General features: G+C 42.8%; 1 protein-coding gene across 8 annotated transcripts in view; it reads left to right on the top strand.

The window, feature by feature from the left end:
• The window catches only part of ptprfa (protein tyrosine phosphatase receptor type Fa), a 234180-nt gene that overhangs the window by 43078 nt on the left and 168475 nt on the right, over window positions 1–22627 (top strand). The window contains exon 1 of one of the 8 annotated variants that reach the window (XM_068593168.1): window positions 1516–1704. The exons of the other annotated variants lie outside the window; for them this stretch is intronic. The gene's annotated coding sequence lies outside the window, so the exon portion shown is untranslated. Of the gene's footprint in view, window positions 1–1515; window positions 1705–22627 lie in introns of those variants that run through there. 8 annotated transcript variants of the gene reach the window in all.

The following is a 22627-nucleotide window of genomic DNA, read 5'->3' as shown; positions in this document are numbered from 1 at the left end:
AAGGCAGTGGTTCTTAACCTGGGTTCGGTGAGTCACTCTCAGGGGTTCGGCAGGGGTCAAGACACATAAAGTAGAGCCCGGTTCACATGGCAACATTGGGCCGCAACACACAATTTTTCTTTTATCTTCTTTTCTTACTCCTGCCTGTTCTCGGCGTTGCACCCATCGACAAACCGATCCTCGCCGCATCATATGAAGTTCCGTCCCTGATTGCAAAGCAGGGCAAACCACACACCATTGGTGAAACACTCGTAAAACCAGCTCCGTTAAAGATGGCGAATATCATGCTGGAATAATCTGCTGAAGAAAACTTGTCCCAAATTCCTCTTTCAAATGACACCATGAGCAGCAGAACAGACAACATGAGCACTGACATCTTGGCTCAAGTAGTTGCAGATCTGATTTCAAGCCCAGCAAAATTCAGCCTCCAACTCGACGAGCCCGCCGACGTTTCCAACCTAAGCCAGCTTGTTGTATTTGTGCCCTTTATGAAAGACGACGTGATAAAGGAAGATTTTTTTAAATTTTGTAAGCCTCTTACAACAACAACCAAGGCAGTCGATGTGAGGAAACTTATGCATTGTGGTTACATGCATTCGAATTACTGGCTTAATCGGACTGAAATCGATTTATCCCTTTCATGTAAACACCTTTGTTTGAATAATTGCGGTCCGACTACGATCCAATTATCACCCCTGGATAATTCGATCCGACTCGGTTGATAATTCGGACATCCTGGCATGTGAACGGTGAATCGGATTAGGAACTGGACTATGCGCCTTTAAGCATGCTCAAGATCCCGCCGCCCCCTCCTTCCCTCTCTCCCTCCATCCCAGGTCGAAAGAGACGATAAGTTGTCACTGCCGGGAGCCGGCCGGCAGAAACAAACGTAAAAGTCGGGTTACAAGGCGATACTACCTTCGGTGGGTGTCTCTGCTAGCTCCCTGCTGTTGCCAGCTAGCGCTGCTGCTGGTTCCCTGTTTGCTCTCCGCTAGCTCCCCGACAACCACCGAAGGTAGCGGGGTTCTCTCCATTATGAAGAGTGAAGAGGTCAAGCGGAGATGACTGTATCACCAATACATGTAATGAAAACAGCGCCACCTATCGTATCGGATATGACATGCTTTCGGCCAATGATTCGATTTATTCACTGCCATGTATATTAGGATAATAGCAGTTGCCCCGAAAGAGAGCATAGTCCGACTAAAGCAAAATTCAAATTAATACCAGCATGTAAACGCACTGATGGAAACTACCCTCCTGCCAACTTGACCTGACACTCGTGTTCTGCTTCTGGATAAAAGACCCCGCCTCCTCTGGGTCCTCCAGGTAAATCACGTGAGTGGAGCCTGTCTCACCTGCGCCTGGACACAACCCCCTCAGCGGAGCTTCACGCGGGCAGAGCCTCCCCGCTAAAACCCGATACCTGTGACGTCACGCGGGCAGACATCAGCGTGCCTGCAGGCTCCTCGCAGCTTCTCGCTCTCGGGAGGGACCGCAGCTCTGACCCCGCCGCTGCAGCCACGAGGAGCTGGACCACGCCGCGGAGCTCCGCAGCCTCTCCCCCGCCGCTCACCAGCGGCTGCTCACATCTCGTCCCCCCCCGCGAGGCTGCCGGGAGGAGGCGGGTGCTTTATGGGGCTGCGCCACTCCCGAGGAACCAGCTCTCTTCTCCTCACGAGCCTCCTGTGGACCCGGGCTCAGGTAAGCTCTCGCCTCGCTCACCTTGTGGAGCGTTCAAGCCGAGCGCGCCGGCTGCGCACGCGCCTCGGGACACGCACGCGCATTGGGACACGCACACGCCTCGGGACACTTTCTTTCCCTCTCAAAGTTGGAGTGCTCTCAGGTTTCTTTTCAGAACACCATGTCGGCTCGTGAGGAGCTGCTGCTCGGACACATGTTCTCACTGCCGGCGCTCCCGACACCCGCTGCGGCTGCAGAGGCAACGTGAGTGATTCAGTGATCTGGTGATCTGGTGACGTGCGGGAACATGCAGAGCTCGCTGTGGTCTGATGCTCACCTCCTCCTGTTTCACACACGTTGACCAGCCTTCACTGCAGCTCCTCCAGCACATTGATAACGCTCTGTGTAACAACACTGACGGTATTCCTCAGTTTTATTACACATTTACAAATCCACAAAACTCCATATAATATGCAGCAATAAGTCACTGTCGTGATTGAGTGAAGAGTGGACTATGTCTTCTATTCCAACAGTTCAAACCCTTAAGATATGCAGTTTACTTGGATAGAAGACTATAGAACAAACTTGGTAAAAGTCTTTAAAGATTGCTTGATTATCACGTACAACTATGAATATGACTGTTGCTGCTTATAGCAGTGTGAAACATGTGTTAAGTGTTAAATCCACTGATGGATTTACTCTTGTGAAGCGAGAAACACACAAGTATGCCCTGTGTGTGTGTGTGTGTGTGTGTGTGTGTGTGTGTGTGTGTGTGTGTGTGGAGAGCGATAGATAGAGATCTTGAGTCAACAGTTTCATTCTTTTGGCCTAAAAGAGTCTCTTTTCAACAGGTCTAACAATACTGGACTCAGCTAAATAAACATCATTTTAACCTTGCAGGAAAAAATGTAAGCCAAAGAATAAAAGCATATGCCTAACTCCAAGCCAAGAAATGTGTTCTTTTCCAGAGGTAAAAGGGAGCCCATTGAGACGGATGTTTTAGAAGTGCATATTTAATTTAGTTTCTTTCAAACTGAGAGGAGGAAGACTTCCAATCTCAGCTTCCAGTTTGTCCAGAAATCTAAATGTAACAGTTGTAGTTTTCTAAAAGTTGTGCAAGGTCAATAAGACGTGAGTTGAATGGGTCTCTAACCGGACCACGAGGAGGTCTGGAGCTCACTTACTGGCCTGACGAGTGGTGCTGAGGAGAGAGCTGGTCTCTGGGGATGCTCTCATCAAATAGGAAGTGTTGGTTTAAAGAAGCAACATGTTACTCCAGCTCATTTCTACATGTGGCTTTTCTTCCCCTACATACTGGCTGCTGATCAATAACCTGAACCCTGACATTTCTATAATAATAATAATAATAATAATGAATTATAATGTCTTGTAGGTTTTCTTTCCAAAGAGCTATGTGATGATGTATTGTTTAAGGTGTGCAGGTTGCTCGTAACACTAAGCAGAAGTCAAGGCGGTTGACTTCATTATGACTTATGCATTTATCAAAGGCCTTTTGTTCATGACTGCTTAGCATAACAATAATTATGTGAAGGTAAAACAATGTGCTGTACAAATATGACTATATTAAAATGTGAACAGAACCATATTTTAGCGTTTTGACTGTCTGCTCTGCTGGACACGTTGGACCATCAGACTCTGGACTGATCTAGACACAGTTGTGAATCAAAGACCAACAGATGCATGTTTCCTGCAGTGCATCTGTCTGAAAGTCAAAAGGACTTTTTTTCGACTTTCAAGGATGTAAGGCGTTATCTAAACAACCCTGTCGCCAGAACCCAGTTCTGCAAAGCATGGAAATATTGAGTCAAACGTACGTTTCATATCGCCGCTGCATGGCGTTGCAGAAGCGCACAGTGGTGTGTAGTTAATGCTGTAAAACATTGTTTAGGGTTAGGCAAGAAAAGCTCTTGCTGAAGGTTAGAACCAGACGATGGCTTGTCTTTTAAACGTAGTGTAGCTACTTGACAGGTGAATAAATAACAACTGAGAGACTCTGATTTCTGTAGAGATGACAAAACATTTGGAAATGCCAAATTCTGTATTTTCTCTGTGGTTTGTTTTGTTATGTGTGAAACCTCAGCACGAGGCTGCTCTTGTCTTTGATCACGAGGAGAGAATTAGAGATCTAGTGCTCCTGAAGCCGGGTGGAGCGCCACCTGCTGACCCGATTGTACACTGCTAACATGTTCCACCTGTTTCTTATTCTCTTTTTAAATCTTTAGTAAAATATGAGATCATGAAAGCATTGTTCAAATATTTATATCTGGATGAATGGATGGGTAGATGGATGAATAGATGAATGGATGATAGATGGATAGATGATGAAGGGGTGGATGAATGGATGGTGAAGGTAAAGAGAGAACTTTGGACAAAATGAATTGGAAGTGAACAAACAAACCCTCTCTGGCAGATTTGTGGTGCTAATGCCACTTTGTGTCGTCATTTATTTTTTTTGTAATTCTGTGTTGATGTTCAGATCATATTTAAAAGTTTAACTGTGATTGGAAGAATTTGTAGATGTGTATTTGTGTTTACAGTGGTACATGGTGTAGTGTGTGTTTGTGTCTATAGTGAACTTCCTCCCTCAGGTCATGACCTCACCGCTGCTTTCTGTGACAGCTTGCCTCCTCTTTTTCTTCCTCCTCCTCCTCTTCTTCTGCTTCCTCCTTTTCCTCCTCCTCTTCTTCCTCTTTTTCCTCCTCCTCCTCCTCCTCCTCTTCCTCCGCTCGGTGCCACATAATGGAATCTGAGAGGGTTTAGCTGACGGCAGGTTAATTGCCTGTGAGATTCCTGCGCTAATGGAGCTAATCCGGCCTTTGTGTGGTTTGTGCTCCAGATTTGAGCTTGTTTGCCAGGATATTGTGTGAGGTCGCATGTATTAAGTGATTAGCATTGAGGCTCCGTGTGCTCTTGTCTTTCTGATGAATACTTCACAAGGAGCTCAGGGAGCTGTCACGTTTTCCACCAGGACACAAGACCACTGCTCAAGATGTACACAAGCAGGGATTATGAGACAATGGACCCAGCACCTCTCCAACATGAGGCACACGATTATGTAGTTGTTTTGTCTTATTTGGTTTTGGTTTTGTGCTTCTTTGTGGTCATTTTAAGTCTCTTTGTAGTCATTTTAAATCTCTTTGTGGTCTCTTTTGTTTTGCCACATTGTGTACTTGTGTTTTATTTTCATTTAGTATTATTTCTTTATTGGTTTCTGTTTATTTTGAGTCTCTCTGAGGGACATCTTGTAGGTGAAGGCCAGAGGCCCCTGACACAGTGGCCCCTGACACAGAAGATTCTGACACAGTGGCCCCTGATACAGAGGCCTCTGACATAGTGGCCCCTGACACAGAGGCCCCTGACACAGTGGCCCCTGACACAGAGGCCCCTGACACAGAGGCCTTTGACACAGAGGCCCCTGACACAGAGGCCCCTGACACAGAGGCCTTTGACACAGTGGCCCCTGACACAGAGGCCCCTGACACAGAGGCCTCAGTGGCCCCTGACACAGAGGCCCCTGACACAGAGACCCCTGACACAGAGGCCTCAGTGGCCCCTGACACAGAGGGCCCAGACACAGTGGCCCCTGTCCCCGGTCGGCCCTTTCAGTAACACATTCTGAAACCTTTTGGAAACAGCATTTCACTGTGCTCCTTACCTCTTTGATGGAATTCAAAGTCCCTTTTCTCTTCTACATGCTTAAAAAACGATAAAATGTATTACCATTATATTTTCCTGCTCCTTCAGTTCTTGAGAAAGACATCTATAACTGGTCTGTCTGGAACTAAACCCCTCTCACATTCCTCTCTTTGTGGAATGACATCGCAACTAAATGAGTTTTTTCTCTGCCGTGTCCTTCATGTGTGACTTTACTGGTTGTTGTAGCTGTTCGTAAATAAGTGTAAACGTTCCTTTTATTGTACCAGCCTGAGGGAATCCTCTTTTTGTGAGTGAAGTGCATCCTTCAGAGGCCAGTTCCAGGTTCCTCAGACTCCTCTGCTCATCAAGGACCTCTCTGATTCCTTAAAGGGATTGTTGGTGTGTTTTTTGAAGCCTATCCGATTCATAATGAACTACCGCCTCTTTCAAAGAGCGGCTGCACCCTTGTCATTGTTAGCGGTATGTCAGTTATCTGTAATTAAAGCCATTTATTATACAAGACTTAATCAAGTCACTCACAGATTGGATTTCGAGGCCTATTTCTTTGTCGATCAAACATCTCCAGCTAATGCCTCTGGCGCGTCAACGTGAAGCAACTCGGCATGTGTATCGTTTAGGTTTTTTCCGATACCGGTGCTAAATCGATACTTTTCAAACAATACTGGTGCCTAAACTACAAAACAGCAATCCCAATGACATGGATTATATTTAATACAAGATATAATATCTATAAATATTTATATTTTCTAGCGTAAAGAAGTCAATCCCAGCCAAGACATAATCCGGCACACAATGTCTCGTAAAATGGTCGGGCCGTTGTTTGAATTTAACAAACAAGACTTATCGTTTAGCTCGTGAGCTTTAGAGGTGTTGGGAGGTAGATGTTGATACCTTTAGACAGCGTTAAGTCAAAGCTAAGATAAGCGTCTGCTGGCTGTAGCCTGATATCTACCGTACCTTTCTATCCGTAATTGACACAACACTTTCCCTTCACATCAACCACACTGTAGTAGCACAAATTTTGTTATATACACACACATATACATATATATATATATATATATATATATATATATATATATATATATATATATATATATATATATATATATATATATAAAATACATTGAAGTGTTGGATGTGACTAGTGTTTTTTACAAAATGATCCAGTGTCAGGTTCAGCTAGAGAAATTTGTCAAGTTTTTATTTTTTTAAACTACCATTAAGTCTCATCCTTTTTGGTCAAGAATGATGCATTTGATATTGTCACAGTAAGAGTATAATGACATCTCGTCATCGTCTTGTCTTTGTCATGGAAAATAATTTAATTGAGGTTAAAGAACATATTTAGTCATGGGGGGGGGTCTAAGAGAACCACTCAGTACCTTCATTTCACTGATCCAGGCTCGATAGCACAATAAAATGGAGAGCAGGGGGAGCTGAGATTCTTTAAATATGTGTCATCATTCACACATGAAGGGGGATATTAATCATCAGACAGATCTGAAGGGCCCTCCTCTTGGCCTGCCTGTCTGTCTACAGATACATTAGCATGCTGATGGCTGATGCGGAGGGAGATGATAAGTGACTCCTGCAGGCTACGGACAGACATTTGTGCTGGCAGGCATTCAGTTTATATTCCGTAAACCTGGATTTGTGTCCCTTATTATGATTCTGTGTTTCAGGTTTTAAGAATAGGACTTGGTGAAGTACAATTTGTTTTCCAGTACAAACCTTTTCAAACAGACATTTTCTTTTCCAAGAAAACCAACTCCTACAGAAGCATGTACCTAAGGTGCTTTTCAAAAACCTCAATACAACATGATCAATATGTCTTGGCTTGTAAGAGAGGGTGTGACTGGACATCACCGGGCGTGGAAAAGTCCACCTTATTACCACTTTGTATTTTTTTCTCAAGTTCATTATAAACACCAGACAACTTCTCTGGTTGTATAGAAGTCTATGCTTGATGCGTTAAAGTTGCATTCTCTCTCCTGGCCACCAAGAGGCAATTCCTATGGTTGTATAGAAGTCTATGCTTCATGTGTTGATGCTGCATTTTCTCTCTTGACCACCAGGGGGTGACTCCTCTGGTTGTATAGAAGTCTATATAAATGACTCTACTCCTCTCTTGATGTATTCCCTCAGTTAACACTGTAAACATGAGTTTATGTCTCAATCTCTAGTTTCAAGTCTTCTTCAATACAGCATGGATTGAATATTCCTCTCACAGCACTTTAAATGCAGAGAAACCGGAATGGACTTTTTTTTTTTTAATGGTGTGATTTTAATGCTTGGAATTCAAAAAAAAAAACATCTTATTTTTATAAATGTGTTAATGCTTGTGTTAGAATTATTTCAGCCATCAAAACACAAAAGTAAAATGGCTACAGAGGTGTATCAGTAACAAATGTATTAGAGTCAAAAAGCAGAGGATACTTTAGGGCGGGGCTTAATTTTGAGTGACTGGTTTCATTGTAAACTCAAGTTTAATTGTTGGTGTGTATTTGTATGAAAGACCTCAAATGACCCCAAGTTGGTTTGTTTCACAGAACCATGTGAGAAGTCACTATTTGAAATGGGACAGGAAGGTGCTTTACCAATACATATGACCCACTTATCAAAACGATTGTTTAATCGTTGGTTTAAAGATAGAGGATGTAGTACAGACTGTAGAGTGTCTCGAGGCAAACTTCCTTCAATATCTATAACCATCACATTCGTACCTCAGGCCTTAATGCCATCAGCTGTGTATCTGTCACTCCTCCATCATTTCTCTCGGAGCCAGGTCCCATTGACCCGTCTGCTGACCCGGTCCAGTCTCCTGTACTGGGGCGTGAGGGAATGTGCCGCGACAGATGAGCGGCGCTCACATTGAACAGCGTTCATGGAGGTAGTCCGTGAGCAGCTGTCCCGTCAGGAAGTGTCACCATAAAAAGCTGCCGTGTGTCCGTGGCTTTTGGTTGAGACTAAAACCCAACGTCGAGACATGTGTGGAGACGACTCGGTCACACTGGGATGTGACCAAATGTGTGAAGGGAGACATTAAAATAAACCACGCTTGTGCAGTAACAATTGCCTCCCTGACTTGTAATTTGCTATAATGCACTGTTGTCATTGTTGTCTAATTACAACATAATTATAGAGCTGTAATTAAAAGGCCAACCACCCAATGTAATCAGGAGCTTCTCTGCCAGAAGAACATGTCGTGTTGACCCTTTCTTACAGTAATAGCAGCCTTTCACAGTTTTCCGTGCAGCGTTTCATTTTGTTTGATTTCCTTTTTAACAGCAGCTCATCAGCTCGATCACAGAAAGAATGTCATTGCCTGTCTTGTTGAAATTGTTGTTGAGATAGAAATGACGCAGCAAGCTTTTGGCTAAATTCTCTAAATGTGCCGCCTGATGGCCGGTCCTTTGCTGAAGATGTTGCCTTTAATGAGCGTGTGCATGAGTGTGACAGTAGAGAGCAGGTTTTGTGTCACACAGGGTTTGGTTTGGGTCAGGAAAAGATTGCGGTTTTGAAATAATATTAAAAAAGGTGAAAGCAAGCATCTTTCTCCAGAGTTGCCCAGGGACTTAAGTTGTGAAACCATTAAGAGGTTATTCCTGCTTTAAATGTTGAGTTTAAATGTTTTACGACTTTCCAGATAAGGTGATTAATTTGATTGTGAAATGTTCTTCAATCTCTGGAATCTCTCTTTGGATTCCATTCTGTGTGACTCAATGGGATTACTGATCAGTCAAATCCAGAAGTCATTACAGGTGACTATTGGAATGTATATAGTCGCATGTTGTTCTGTCTTTGGTCTGAGATCAGAGGGTCAGGTCCTCTCGTGGTGTTGAGTCACGGAGAGTTGCAAAACTTTTAGAAGAGCACAGATCCAGATTGTTTTGCCAGCAGCACGGATCGGCCAATAGAAAGCGTTTCTGTTGTTTTGGTATAGCAGCTGGTCTACAAGAATAAAGAGTATTTTCTTTCACCGCCTTACTGAAAAATCATTTCAACCACTCTGAAGTTGATGTAAACTATCAAAAGTTGTGAATGTAACCCTAATACTTTTGAAAAGGACATCTATAGTGGTTATCTGCATGAAAGCACACTATTCAAGGACATTTAGGAAATAAAAGACTGTATTTTTATAGCTATAAATAAATCTTGTCATTAGTAGTTTTAATGATGTAGTACAAGCTGGTAGAGCTAGGAAGTTAAACAGCTCATAATTCCCTCTGCCTTGTATCATATTTGTACTGACAATGTGACATTCTGAAAACATTAATATTTGTAAAATCTACTGACATTCAGAGCTCACCCACAACCAGGATCATATCCTTATTGCTATTATAAACACAGTTCACTGCTTATTAAGTATTACATCCTGTCAACTCATAGATGACATGCTGGCTCACATACACACTTCAGCTATTTGATCCCTCTCTCCAGAAGCTGAGATGCATGAAATATTTCTCAAAGAGTACTTCACACCTCTCAGGGAACTTGAGCTTTGTTGGCTGACAAAAGGTTATGTTTTGTTTCCCTGGTTACAACTCTGCTACCTGCACTCATTGATACTTGAATCATTTACATGTGTCATGTCATTACTGCATTTTGATTCTGAAATGTTTGGATCCAGAAGATGACATTTTTATGCTTATTGTTCGCTACTAAATGGAGCATTGTTTGGCCCGTCCTCCATATTATTATTAAACGGTGGAGACACTATAAAACACTGTTAGCTCCTTCAGCACTACTGCCGTGGTTTGACCTGTCCACTTCCAGCCGCTGGCATGTGGAGAGCTGTGTGGAGGCTCTAAAGCTGTAGACCCCTGAAAGTCATGAGCATGCCACATGGTGACATTCACAAAGGCACTCAATACAAGCTATTCTAAGGCATTAGAACCATCATTTTAAACTTACCACAGGGCTGTCTTTGGATTTTAGGGGTGGTGCTGTGGCTATCTTAAGGGTAACCCCTCCCTGGCATGAATCCCACAATCATAGATAATGCTCTGAATTATATATACCATTTCTAATACCAGTAGTTGTACAACATAATCTTAATTGCCGTTTCACTTTCCAGTTGGTTTATTCCCCGCAGCCCACAGCTTTCTACCATATCTTGAGGTTTCATAAGCAGGTGAAGTTTTCTCACTTCAGACCAATAAAGGAAAGGTTGGACCTTGAGTGAAGATAGCCGGTGAGAGAGTTTGAATTGTTATTGTCATTGTGGGACAGCTGTTAGTTTTCCAGCACATTTCAGGTTGTGGACAGAATTCTCAGGTGGGATTCTTCTGCAGTAAGTTTTAATTTTCAGGGTGTCTTTACTTTGCCAACTTCACTCAAGCTCTTGTAGCCCAATGCAACTCAACTCAATTCAGTTGATTTTATATAGCCCAGAATCATAAATTACACATTTGCCTCAGGGCTTTACAATCTGTACACATAACATCCCTCTACCAAGACCCCACATCGGATCAGGAAAAACTCCCCAAAGAAAGATAGTAAAAACCCTTTCACAGGGAAAAAAAGGAAGAAACCTTCAGGACAGCAACAGAGGAGGATCCCTTTCCCCGGATGGACAGAAGCAATAGATGTCATGTGACCAGAATGAACAACGTATCAGAGTAATAGCACATTACAAGAATATGACAGAAATGATTAATATAATGAGTAGGAAGCAGGGTCCAGGAGGCAGGAACCGGGAGGCAGGGTCCAGGAGGAAAGGCTTGGGAGGCAGGGTTCAGGATGCAGGCTTCAGGATGCAGGGTCCAGGAGGCAAGACCCAGGAGGCAGGGCCCAGGAGGCAGGGTCCACTGTCTAGCCAACACAGTGTGTTGTTGGATGCCTTGCTGCTGTGGAGCGTTTCGCACACGTTTAAGGCGGTGGAGGTTTTGGGTTGACACATCGGCCTTCTGCTCCGGCAGTATGGCTGAGAGACGGCTTCTAGAAGGACATCAATTATTCACCGAACCATTTCCTCCCTTTTGGAGAACATAGGAAATTAACTGCTGTTGTACTGCAAATATGCAGAATCACACGTTGTGAATATGAAGTAGACTAAATTGTCTAGGTTTCGTTAACTTAAACCAATTTGAAAAGACTAAATGAACTGTGCTGGTCATCTGGACCCATGTGTGCATGTGGGGAGGACAGCCTTCACTTTATCTGTGTTGTGAGTCATTCATCTTTCTGTGTAACAGGGCGACATGACGTCCAGTCAAAGTTTGACTACAAAGACAGCGATTTGACAAATAAACTCTTCCTGCAGAGGCTGTTTTGATTAATTATTTAAGTTGTAATATGCATACACACAAAAAACCCTACTACCCTACAGTGACTATGGCAAAGTCTGTTTTTCACTATAATTGATTAGGGCGTTGGATATCAGACACGTGGATTAATGAAAAGATTGAAATGATTGGTGCTTGATGAGCGCAGTGTTTCATCTCGCTGCATTAATTTATCAACGCTCTCTGAAGGTTGCTTGTCATCTCGGTGCTGCGGTTGCCAGCTGACAGCCAGTCTTTCTTCCTGCCAGCTGTCTGAGCATCAGTAAGTGAATAACCCCGTCGACAAATAGCCTGTATAGTATCTCTCAGTCTCCGCAGAGTGATGAGGGGGACTAATCGGCGTCTGCAGAGGAGCATTGTGGGGGAGGGAGAGCCTGGAGAGTCATGACAGGAGATAGGTTTGGTATCGACTGTAGGCTTACATCACGCCTCCTTAAACAACTCACAGCGGCTGCACTCTTACACTCTTATTTACAGTCAATCACTGCTCCGTGTTCCAACAACTGCACTAATGCAATGCTTTTTCTCTCTCTCTGGCTTGTTGGTATGTATTTTCTTATCCAGGCTAGTTATGTTTTTATCAATCCAATAGTACACTGACAAACCACATCTCCATCTATTGGACAATCATTTCTTTCTCTGCCATATTCCCTCGACATGGTGCCCCATTGCTCTACTTAACTCGACTCGGTCTTTTTTGGTTTTCCAGTAGCAAAGACTGTGGATAGTACACTACGCCGTACACTCTTCATACACCATGTACACTAAAACATACATAATGTATACTACGTTGTACACGACACCACAACATACAATACACCAACACTGAACCACAAACTGTGCCAACACTGTAATGTACACTACACCAACACTACACCATACACTACGGCGTGCACTACACCAACACTAGGCTGTACACTACACCAACACTACACCGTACACTATGGCGTGCACTACACCAACACTAGGCTGTACACTACACCAACAACAGGCTGTGTACTACACCAACACTGGGCTGTACACTACACCAACACTACACCATAAGCTCCATATGCTAATGCAAAACTTTGGCTAAACACTACTTGTAACACATGACTTGTATAGTCAGAAAGCATTGGTACAGGGAAAAAGAAAGAATCGGGAGAGAAATAGCCTTAAATGATCATGGACAAGTCAAAGTCCAGAGCTACTGTAGGTCCGCTCCGGATGAGTCACCCCAACCCTGAAGAGGATGAGTGATACAAACAGGATTTTAAATCTCTGGAAAGTAATTGAAGGATCCATCATATCTCCTTTGTTAGCTTAGATCCTTAGGTAAAAATGTAGTGTGTCACAGTGTGTTTAGGCTTATTTGACTAGCCAATCACAATGCGTTGTCAGACAACATCGCTTTGCTTGCTCATTCATTTGAATGACTTGAACCAGTTTTGTACATAGTGCAGTTATCAAAGAGATAGAAGATGGTAGAGGTTAATGATTTGATTGCCATGAGCATGTGATACAATCAGCATGTAGCAGGTTGTGCTGCATGCTGCATAGAGGATCTCATTCAATGTCATTCTTTGTGCTCCTGTATTGACTTCTTGTCGGCAGTTAATGATCAGCTGCTCAATTGCCCGTGTGTAACTGGCTTAGAGGACACCAGCCAGCTCAGTGCAATCCCAGCAATCAGCTTGGTTTAGTCCAACGAGTGGTGTTGGCAGCTCAGTACGAACCTCCTCCACCCCCTGACACCTACACCAGCACCTCCTCCCTCCGTCCTGTCCGCATGACTGCTGTCCTTATCTCTGTGGACTATGGAGTCGAAGTGGAGAAAGGCCCAACTCAGACAAAATAAAGGAACACTTTTTACAGTCCACTAAAGCTGGGGATGTAGACCTCAACACAACCGTTAAATCCACTTTTATAGTTGGTAGAATGAAGCTCGTTCCCGGCTCTTTCTTCAGTCTCTCTCTCTGAGTATCCGTCCATTACTTCTGTTCTGTCGATTGCAACAACTCGATGGATATATGGGTTGAGTTTCAACTGAGTAATGACAATATAATACAGAATTCCTCAGTAAAACATGAGTTCATGTCTCAATCTCTAGTTTCAAGTCTTCTTTAATACAGCATGATTTTTGTTAGTACATTATGGTAATTTAGAGTCAAACAGACCTTAAAGCTTAAGGCTTCAAAATGACTGCCCACAAAATGAATCTATGCTTACATACCTTAACAATGTACTAATATAAATGTATGTCATAACAGTACTTGCAACCACCTGATAGATTCACAACCAAGAATATGCATTTTGTAAAACCCTAAAAACAAAATTCACGGTTTTATGACTTTTTATGTTTATTTGGCTTTGACTGCCAATAAAGTTGAGGAATACATCCACAGAGAGGTCCGGAGTCAGACAACCAGTGAACTTTTGATTTATTTCTCTCTAATAAGTTACTGTGTGATTCATTTGAAATTTAGCAGTTAAACACAATTTACTTCCCGCTCTCCTTTACTTTATTTCCCTGAGACTGAACACATCATTTCCTCTATAGAGCTGATTGAATTGAATGTACATTAACCCAAATGAAACCCATTTCTGGGATTTGCCTCTGATGGTTTTCAGCATCATTACGGAAAGAGTACAATGGCGGTCCGACAGCACTTGCAGTGAAGCGTTCTGCATCTGCAGCTAAGTGCCACTGCTGTCAATGGAAAGACCAATGCAGAGGCTTTTGTTCATTTTTATTCAGAATCAGATGGAGTAGAAAAAACTAACACTTTTGACAATGTCTCATCAAGTAAAAACTCCAGGTAGAGTCTCGTTTGTCACAACTCTCCTCAAGTTTTTCTTTTGTTCTGCTCGGGTAAGAAACAATTCAGTCAGTGTCGTGTGGCCTGAAGACTAATGTTCACTTAAAGTCTTTGCCCATCACGACTGAAAAGGAAAAAGTCGATCACAAAGACTCAGGCAAAGCTCTGCATATTGGCTGATTCTCTCAGGTATTACGTCCTCGTGCTAAAAGACAGAGGAGAGATGTCGGTTCCCCGGTCAGGTTAGGAGATGGAGGGGGTGTAGGTGATGCTATCAAGAGAGTATTCACACATTGAGGCTTTACATCGGTGTCGGCTGGTTTCCTGAGGCACACGGGATGTTGTTGACCTTCAGAATCTGTGTACAGTTTAGTGAAGTCACGCCAACTTTTACTTCATTAAAAAAAAAACACTAAAAATGCACTACGCATAAAAGTCGACCACATTCAAAATGTGCTGTTCATTGGCCTCATGCAGAAACATTTACTGCAATGCTCATATGTTCACCTTTTTCATGTTTGGAGAGAAAACATCAACCAGTATCAAACTTTTTTAAGCATCCAAATGTTCTCTTACCAGACGTGCAAAATGATTGCTTGTAAATTGTGTGTGGCCGATTGTTTCTTTTTGGCATAGTTACGCCCCCTGAACAGCATATAAGGGCAGCTGTTGTGCTGGATGCAAACGCCAGGAATTAGAGAGTCACAAAGCATAAGAAGAGTGTACTATATAGATACAATATATCTACAAGTTGTTACCCTTCTGTTCTGTATTTTTATTGTTTAAATATTATTTTAGAAACTTTAGAAATTTTAAAATATCTTAATCACAACTAACTAATCCTGATGACTCTGATACCCTGCATTTCCCTTTGTTGTTTTGTGTGATTAAAATGGATCTGCCATTGTTCACGACGAGCAAATATTAACATCATAACACGTAAACTAAGAACATTGTTTCTGCTCTGCCACTCGGAAGACCGGCCCACTCATTGATAGAAATGATGCAATATTTCCAGGAACTTTCTTGTGATATTTCCTACAACTGCTATCTTTAGAGGCTTGTAACTTTTCAGAATAACACAAGCACAGTAGCTGCTAGCTGCTTTTGGAGAGCAGCTGTTACACAACTGCCTCCTTTGATGGTCTCTGTGGAGATGAGCTCCGTACCAGCGTGTGGGCTCAGCTACACAACTTATTCTTTTTGATTTAATATTCATTATTGATTCAGAAGTTAATATGATGGGAAAGAGTATTATAAAAATCCAAGGGAAAAATTCCACATAGCTTTAATTGATTTGTTCAAACTGTCACTGTGAACAAATTAGATTCCACTGCTCCTCCTTTTCAAACTCCGACTGGCATCTGCAAGACTTCACAACCAATCAGAGCCCGGCTACACAAGCTGTCAATCACTGCACGTGAACTCTGGTCAAACTCGGCAGTGCTGATCAAATATGAATCAACACTACATTACTCTATTTATCTATTAAAATCTTTTTAGAAACATATTTAAGTGAACTGTCTGCCTGTAAAATGAGTTTGTGACTTGACCGCCATGTACTACTCTTCGGCTTTAGTGGCTTTAGTGATGGAAGGTTAGAAACCCTGAAGCTGCCGAAAAATGTGTTTCCTCTGTAGGGCTCAGCCTTATAGATACAGTGTGTCTATTACCAAACACTTTATGAAGTACACTGCAATACAGTGCACTGCAATACAGTGCACTAACATCTGTAGTGCACTCCATCGCTAATAAGCGCTGTATCAAATGAAACACTTACGTTACCCACTCGGCGGAAGTGACGGACGCAAATTTGTTCGCGGCACCCGCAAAATTAAGCCGGGAGTGACGTACGCAAATCTGCTCGCGATACCCGCGAAACTAAAAGCTGGCAAAATAGCTCCTCCTCTTTCGCTTTGTAGCCAAGATGGCGCCCGTTTAGGGCGAGTAGTGTCCATTGTTACTCTGCATTTTTTGACCGTTTGCAGTGCGCCATCCGGGTTTTGTCAGTGTGTCAATGCTCGAAGTGCTCAAGTGTCCGGTAGTAGACACACCGATAGTAAGGAGATGAGTTTCCTCTGTAGGGCTCAGCCTTAGAGATAGAGTAGGGAGATGAGTTGCCTCTGTAGGGCTCAGCCTTAGAGATAGGGTAAGGAGCTCAAACATCAGGAGGGAGCTTGGAGTTGAGCCGCTGATCCTTCATATTGAAAGAAGTCAGGTGAGGTGGTTCAGCATCTCATCAGGATGCCTCCTGGACGCCTCCCATTAGAGGTTTTCCAGGTACGTCCAACTGGTAGGAGGCCCTGGGGAAGACCGAGGACAGGCTTGAGGGATTACATCTCCCGGCTGGCCTGGAAATGCCTGTGGATCTCCCTGAATGAGCTGGAAAGTGTTACGGGTGAAAGGGAAGCCTGGGTCGGCCTGCCACCGAGACCCAACCGATGATTTCCCGTGGTCCGACAGTTTGACATTATTACATTGTATCTTCAGCTTTTCATTGAAGCAATTAGATTTTTGGACTCAAAGAAACATTCTCATTTTAGATGTCTGCCTCTTCAACCTGACATACCTGGCAGGTCTGGTATGCCCTCATCAGCGGTGGGCCACTGTGTGTGCCTCACATTCTGCAGGTGGATCCTGTACATCTCCCACTGGGAAGTGTAAACCGGTCGCTACCTCCAATCGTCATAAGAACCGTTGTAGCATGAGCTCACTCCCCGTCAGCTCCCTCTCAACAGGCTGAGCCGTGGAGGCATCAGAGAAGCTGTATGACACGGGAAATGGTTTACTGTGTCATTTAGTGAATGATGCCATCCAATATGAAGTTAAACATATAATTCATATGGTTTGAATCCAATAGAAGTTATTTTTACTTGATCAACGTTCTTGTGTGTTCTTTATTGGTCGTCTTTCACCCAACACATGTTACCGTTAACTGACTACATTTGACATCTTTTCATTTCATCTTGTCGCATTTCATTCAAATTCAGATTCTACAAAATTAAATTTGTACCCTGATTCATCGAGGCATGGATGGTAATGACTATGGAGGGTTTTCTTCCTTTTCAACAGACTTGTAGCTATAAAAGAAAAAGCACACATCTATTTTTTGTTGAGGAGACTTTAGTGTAACAAAAAACTCTGCTTTTACTGTCAGCTATTCAGCTGGTGATTTATAATGAAACCAGAGGTTTCTTCCTGCTGGACTTTGATGTTAACATGGCGTGGCTTAGTGCTCAGATCGATAGCAGTCTCCTAATTAATGGAATCGTCAAAAAGCCTGACAGACAGCTTGATGAGATGACCTTAACACAGTCAACACATTCAGGGATCCATATCAGGCCCTCGGCGCTCTGAGGACGCGCAGCGTTACTGGTTTCGTCTTTACAGTCCAGACATCAGGAGTCTAGAGACGCTTCAAGCTCTTCCAACACGCAGCATGAACATTATGAACATAATGTAGTCACGTTCTGTCACACACAGTGGCCCTCGATGTAGATTTAACCGCAGGTCATCGTTACTGTCAAAGAAGCCGAATCACCTGAAAGGAAATCTGCAGCTCGAAGGCACTGTATCGTGATACTTTTGTTTGAATTCCTCTATCAATATTGCAACAATATTGTATATAAAATATGGAAGCCAGTTTTGTCATTCGATACTTGTATTTGCTAATTGATAAAAAACTATTACGTAGCCATAAACGACAGTGTATCATGAGATTATTGTGACGAGGTCATGAAGGTCCTCCCCGAGCTTCAGGCCGCCGCCGGGTTGGATGGGACGGTTTCCTTCAAGACGTACTATAGATAGATAATCTGAAACCGTTTTGATAATTGAATAATTTAAATCATATTATAAGCAAAGTAACAAACATTCACTTGTTTAGTGTTTTAAACTGAATGTGTCTGTTGGGCAACACATGAAGCACTTAGGCGCTGGGAAATTGCCCATTGCCGTTGATTCAATATTTCTGGACATTATATGGACGAAACTATATTGAAAAACAGTTAGAAACTTCTCATATCTCTCCATTTGATACATAGAATCCCTTTTTGTGTGTGTTTTATGGGGCATCTTGTACAGTATAGCCTTAGCACTGTTCACAATGAGCAGTTAGAACTATTAAAGCAAAGCTGCCTTCCAGGCGCTCCCTGCAAAAACAAATATTTCTGCTAATGATCGTCTGGAATTTGAGATCCGTCAGCGTGTCATCACTCTGCTTTTGTAGCGTATCGCTCTGAATTCTTTTGGATGCCTCAGTCGTTCTCCCACAGCTTGTGAGTAATAATACATCAATGTTACTTCATAACTCGGTCAGCTGTTTACCACCACAGTAGTTTTGTCCTGTACAGGGTACGAGCATGGGGACTCACTCTGATGCTGCGACTGGAGCCCAACTCGGTCTGCAGGTTCTCAAAACCTTTTTACAGAGTAAACTTCTCTTTGTTGCTCCACCAAGTTGAAATATTACACTTTTAGGACATGCTTTTTATTTTGAGGCAGGGGAAGAACAATGACACACCACTTTTATATTGATGTAGAAAACGTGTTAGCACTCGGTTGCTATTTCCACATTCATCAGTTATTGAGCAACAATATTTATGTGTTGGATAATAGTGTTTTGTGTGCATTGTGGGTTGGAGTTTTTTTAGCTCTGCTTTGGTCTTCACCCACTCCTGAGGGACATCTGTCTCGTTAGCTGCCCCACCGTGTCCTCTAACGTCGGTCTGCAGAGGACAGCAGCTTTTTCAACTTTACATTTCATAATCATTTAGCCAAATGTGCCATGCCATTTTTTAGTTTGAAACTGCAAATTTAATACTTAAGACAATAAGTCTTCCTGGAAACATCATTAAGAGTGCAATATAGTTCTATAGGAACATCAATTTCTAGTTTACAAGGTTGCATTGAGAAGAAATACTCAAAGATGGGAAACTCTGTCTGTTAAGAGAGCTAGCTGTTATATGGCCATATATCCAGTGTTATATCTATAGTAGTATATACATAGTATTACATCCATAGTATTATATCCATAGTATTGTATCTATAGTGTTATATCTATAGTATTATAGCTACAGTATTATATTTATAGTATTATATCCATAGTGTTACATCTTTAGTATTATACATATAGTATTATATCTATAGTATTATATCCATAGTGTTATATCTATAGAGTTATATCTATAGTATTATATCCACAGTGTTATATCCATAGTATTATATCCATAGTGTTATATCTATAGTATTATATCCATATTATTATATCTATAGTAATATATCTATAGTATTATATCCATAGTATTATATCTAGTATTATATCTATAGTATTGCTGATTGCATCTTGAAGGGGAATTCCAAACATTAAGGGGTTCGATCTAATGTTTCACTTTACGATAGAGTTAAGTTACTACTGTGTGTGTGTAAACTAAATTGCCAAATCAGTGGTTATGTCATTAACTGCTGGATGTGTCCTCTCACCAAGGGAGTGTTTGAATGCATAAGTGGTGAGAGCCTCCCTCCTTTCCCACCCTGTCACTCCCTCGCGGCAGCTGTATCTCCAGGGATGCTGGGAGATAAGTGTGTGAGCGCGTCCCTCAGGCTGTGCCTCCTCCTGTGGCAGTCGCATCACCACACCTCGCTGAGGAGCTGCTGTCTGAAGAGAGCAGCAGCAGTTCTTGACGCCAGTTTCAGGTCCACGTGTTCACAGACAGTTTTTACTGTCACCTGTCAGATGGCCGTGGTGCTGGCCAGCAGCTACTCACTACTGGGTTCGAGGGAGCTCGCGGCTCTCTGCTGCTGATGCTTGCAGCGGCTGTTTCCAACTTCATGTTACCACAACGACTGCAGGAACCCGTTCCAGGTCCTGTTGAAGGAAGGCTGACCGTTTAATCGCATTAAACCAACAAATCAATTCATGAATCAGATCACCGCGTGGCCCTCCAGGAGAGCAGTCCAATGTTGTGTTGGTCATGCTATTGAATGATACAGTGAACAATACAGAAGAGTAGAAGGATAAAAAAGCACACTCAATGCAATTAGTCAGTTTTATTTTTAAAACGGTGAATAAAGTTCAACCCAAAAAATATTGAGCTGTTTCTATCTGCCATCTTTTGTATCTTACAGTTTGTTTTGTTTGCTAAACGACAGCGGGCACAACTGGAGTCACATGTGCAAAACTCTAACTACAGTCTGCACAGCAGCAGTTCATGGGGACCAAACTCTAGTTTGTTTTTCATTGCTTGAACACAGTTTTCAAAACTCTACACACTTATCGCATGACTTTAACCACAACCTGCACAACACTGTGGATTTACAGCACTTTGTTCAAACGCTAACACACTGCTGTCAAAACTGTGAACCACACATTCAAAACGGAAAAGATTTCAGCCTTGTGCCTTTCAAACACTGCTGATTGTAATTCCAGCTGAAAGGCTAAGCAGGTGTCTTGTTTTAGACTTGTTAGTGAACACACACACACACACACACACATATATATATATATATATATATATATATATATATATATATATATATATATATATAGGTAGAACTCAGACTCATTTTGGAAAGAATGTCACTCTTTTCTTTGAAGAAAATATTACTTTGTATGAAGTCACTGATATTGTTCAAACTGTAAAGATGAACAGTTTGTATTTTCTGTGTTGGTGTTTGATGCTAGTGTTTTTCCTCTCAGTGTGTTCTGAGTGACAGTGTGTGTTATCTCAGTGAGGGTTGTGCATAGTGTTTGGCTGCACTGAGCGTGTTTTGAGCCATATGTTAAGAGTTGTGTTGCTTGGAATGAGTTAGTCCTGTGTTTAGTTTGGGCTATCCAGCTCCCCTCCCTCTTGTTCTGAGCTGACTTTCTCTGTCTTTGTACTACGTCAGTTGCCCTGACCATGTTAAAATGACAAGACTGCATTTACATTGAAGTTAGCTAATCCCATACCGACACCTAAGGGTGTATCAGGGTTTAATTGCTACACAGATGACACCCAGGTGTACACCTGGTTGAACTTGGCACCACATGCCTGAATTAAATGACTCCAAATCCAATATCATTGATGGAGAAGATGTCGTCCTCATGTCCCCCAAAGACTGTTGAGGGTTTAGAACAGCTGACATTAGATATATTACTTTGAATGCACGCTGGTTATGTCTCTTGGATCCAAAAATGTTACCTGATAAAACTCCCACTAAAATCCAACGCACCTGAATAGAACATTGCAGCGACAGAACAAGGCTGGAGCTCACATGCTCCATGTCATCAGGAGGCAGGGAGCTTCCTCTTTGTCTGCATGTCAAAGGCACTTCCTCTTCAGCAGCCATGAACTGGCAGCATCTCAGAAGGCTGACCAGCGAACGTTAGCGTACCAAACCGTGGTCCGAGCGGTTGGAGCGAGACCAGCCTCGTACCGGTCCTGCTGGGTCGCTCTGTCTCTGTTGGACCGGTAACACAAGGGGCTCCTTTGCAGCTGAAGAGAATAAAAATGCTTTTGGATACAGGAGCGCTTTGCTGTGGTTGTGATGCGCTGTGAAACACTGATACAGTAATGCATTCATCTCTAATGCAAAGTCCCACAACACTTTTCTACGTTTTCTCACTTTTTTTCCGATTACAGACTAAATCGGCAAGGTGAAACGTAACCGAGCCAGAATGTAACCTGTTGAAAGAGCTGAGGTGTGGATGGTGTGATGTGACGTGCTGCTGGCAGACAACTGTAAAGGTATGGACGAACGCTGTTGGTCCAGGCAGGATTGTGGTCCAGCATTGAGTTGTTGTCAGCTCGTGGTGGTCAGGTAGGCCTTCAGGGGGAGGAGCCTGCTCTCTGTAATCTGCTCGTGTGCTGAGGCGGGAGGCATCGCTCCGGTCTCCCCGGTCCACAGCGTTCTATCGCAGCACATGTTTGTCTTCCATGAACAATCAGCGAGGTTGTGGAGACTGACAAAGACTTGTTCTCTAGGTGTTTGCTGTTCAATAACCAACCACATGAAGTCAATGGGAAGCCACAAGAAACTTCCTCTGGATCCTCCACAGCAAGCTGCTGCTTATTGTGGGCTGCTTGTGGTCTGAATTGCTTTTGATGTTTTTATACCAGATTGTCATATGAAATCTCACCACTTGTGTTCACAACACAGCAGTAGTGCATGTTTTTGTTACTGAACATTTTGATTAAC

Source organism: Clinocottus analis, unplaced genomic scaffold (assembly GCF_023055335.1).
Source record: "Clinocottus analis isolate CAN_PGR_092001 unplaced genomic scaffold, fCliAna1.0.p SCAF_29, whole genome shotgun sequence".
Classification (NCBI taxonomy): Eukaryota; Metazoa; Chordata; class Actinopteri; order Perciformes; family Cottidae; genus Clinocottus; species Clinocottus analis.
Note: the sequence above shows the minus strand (reverse complement) of the source record. Positions and strands in the feature narration are given on the sequence as shown.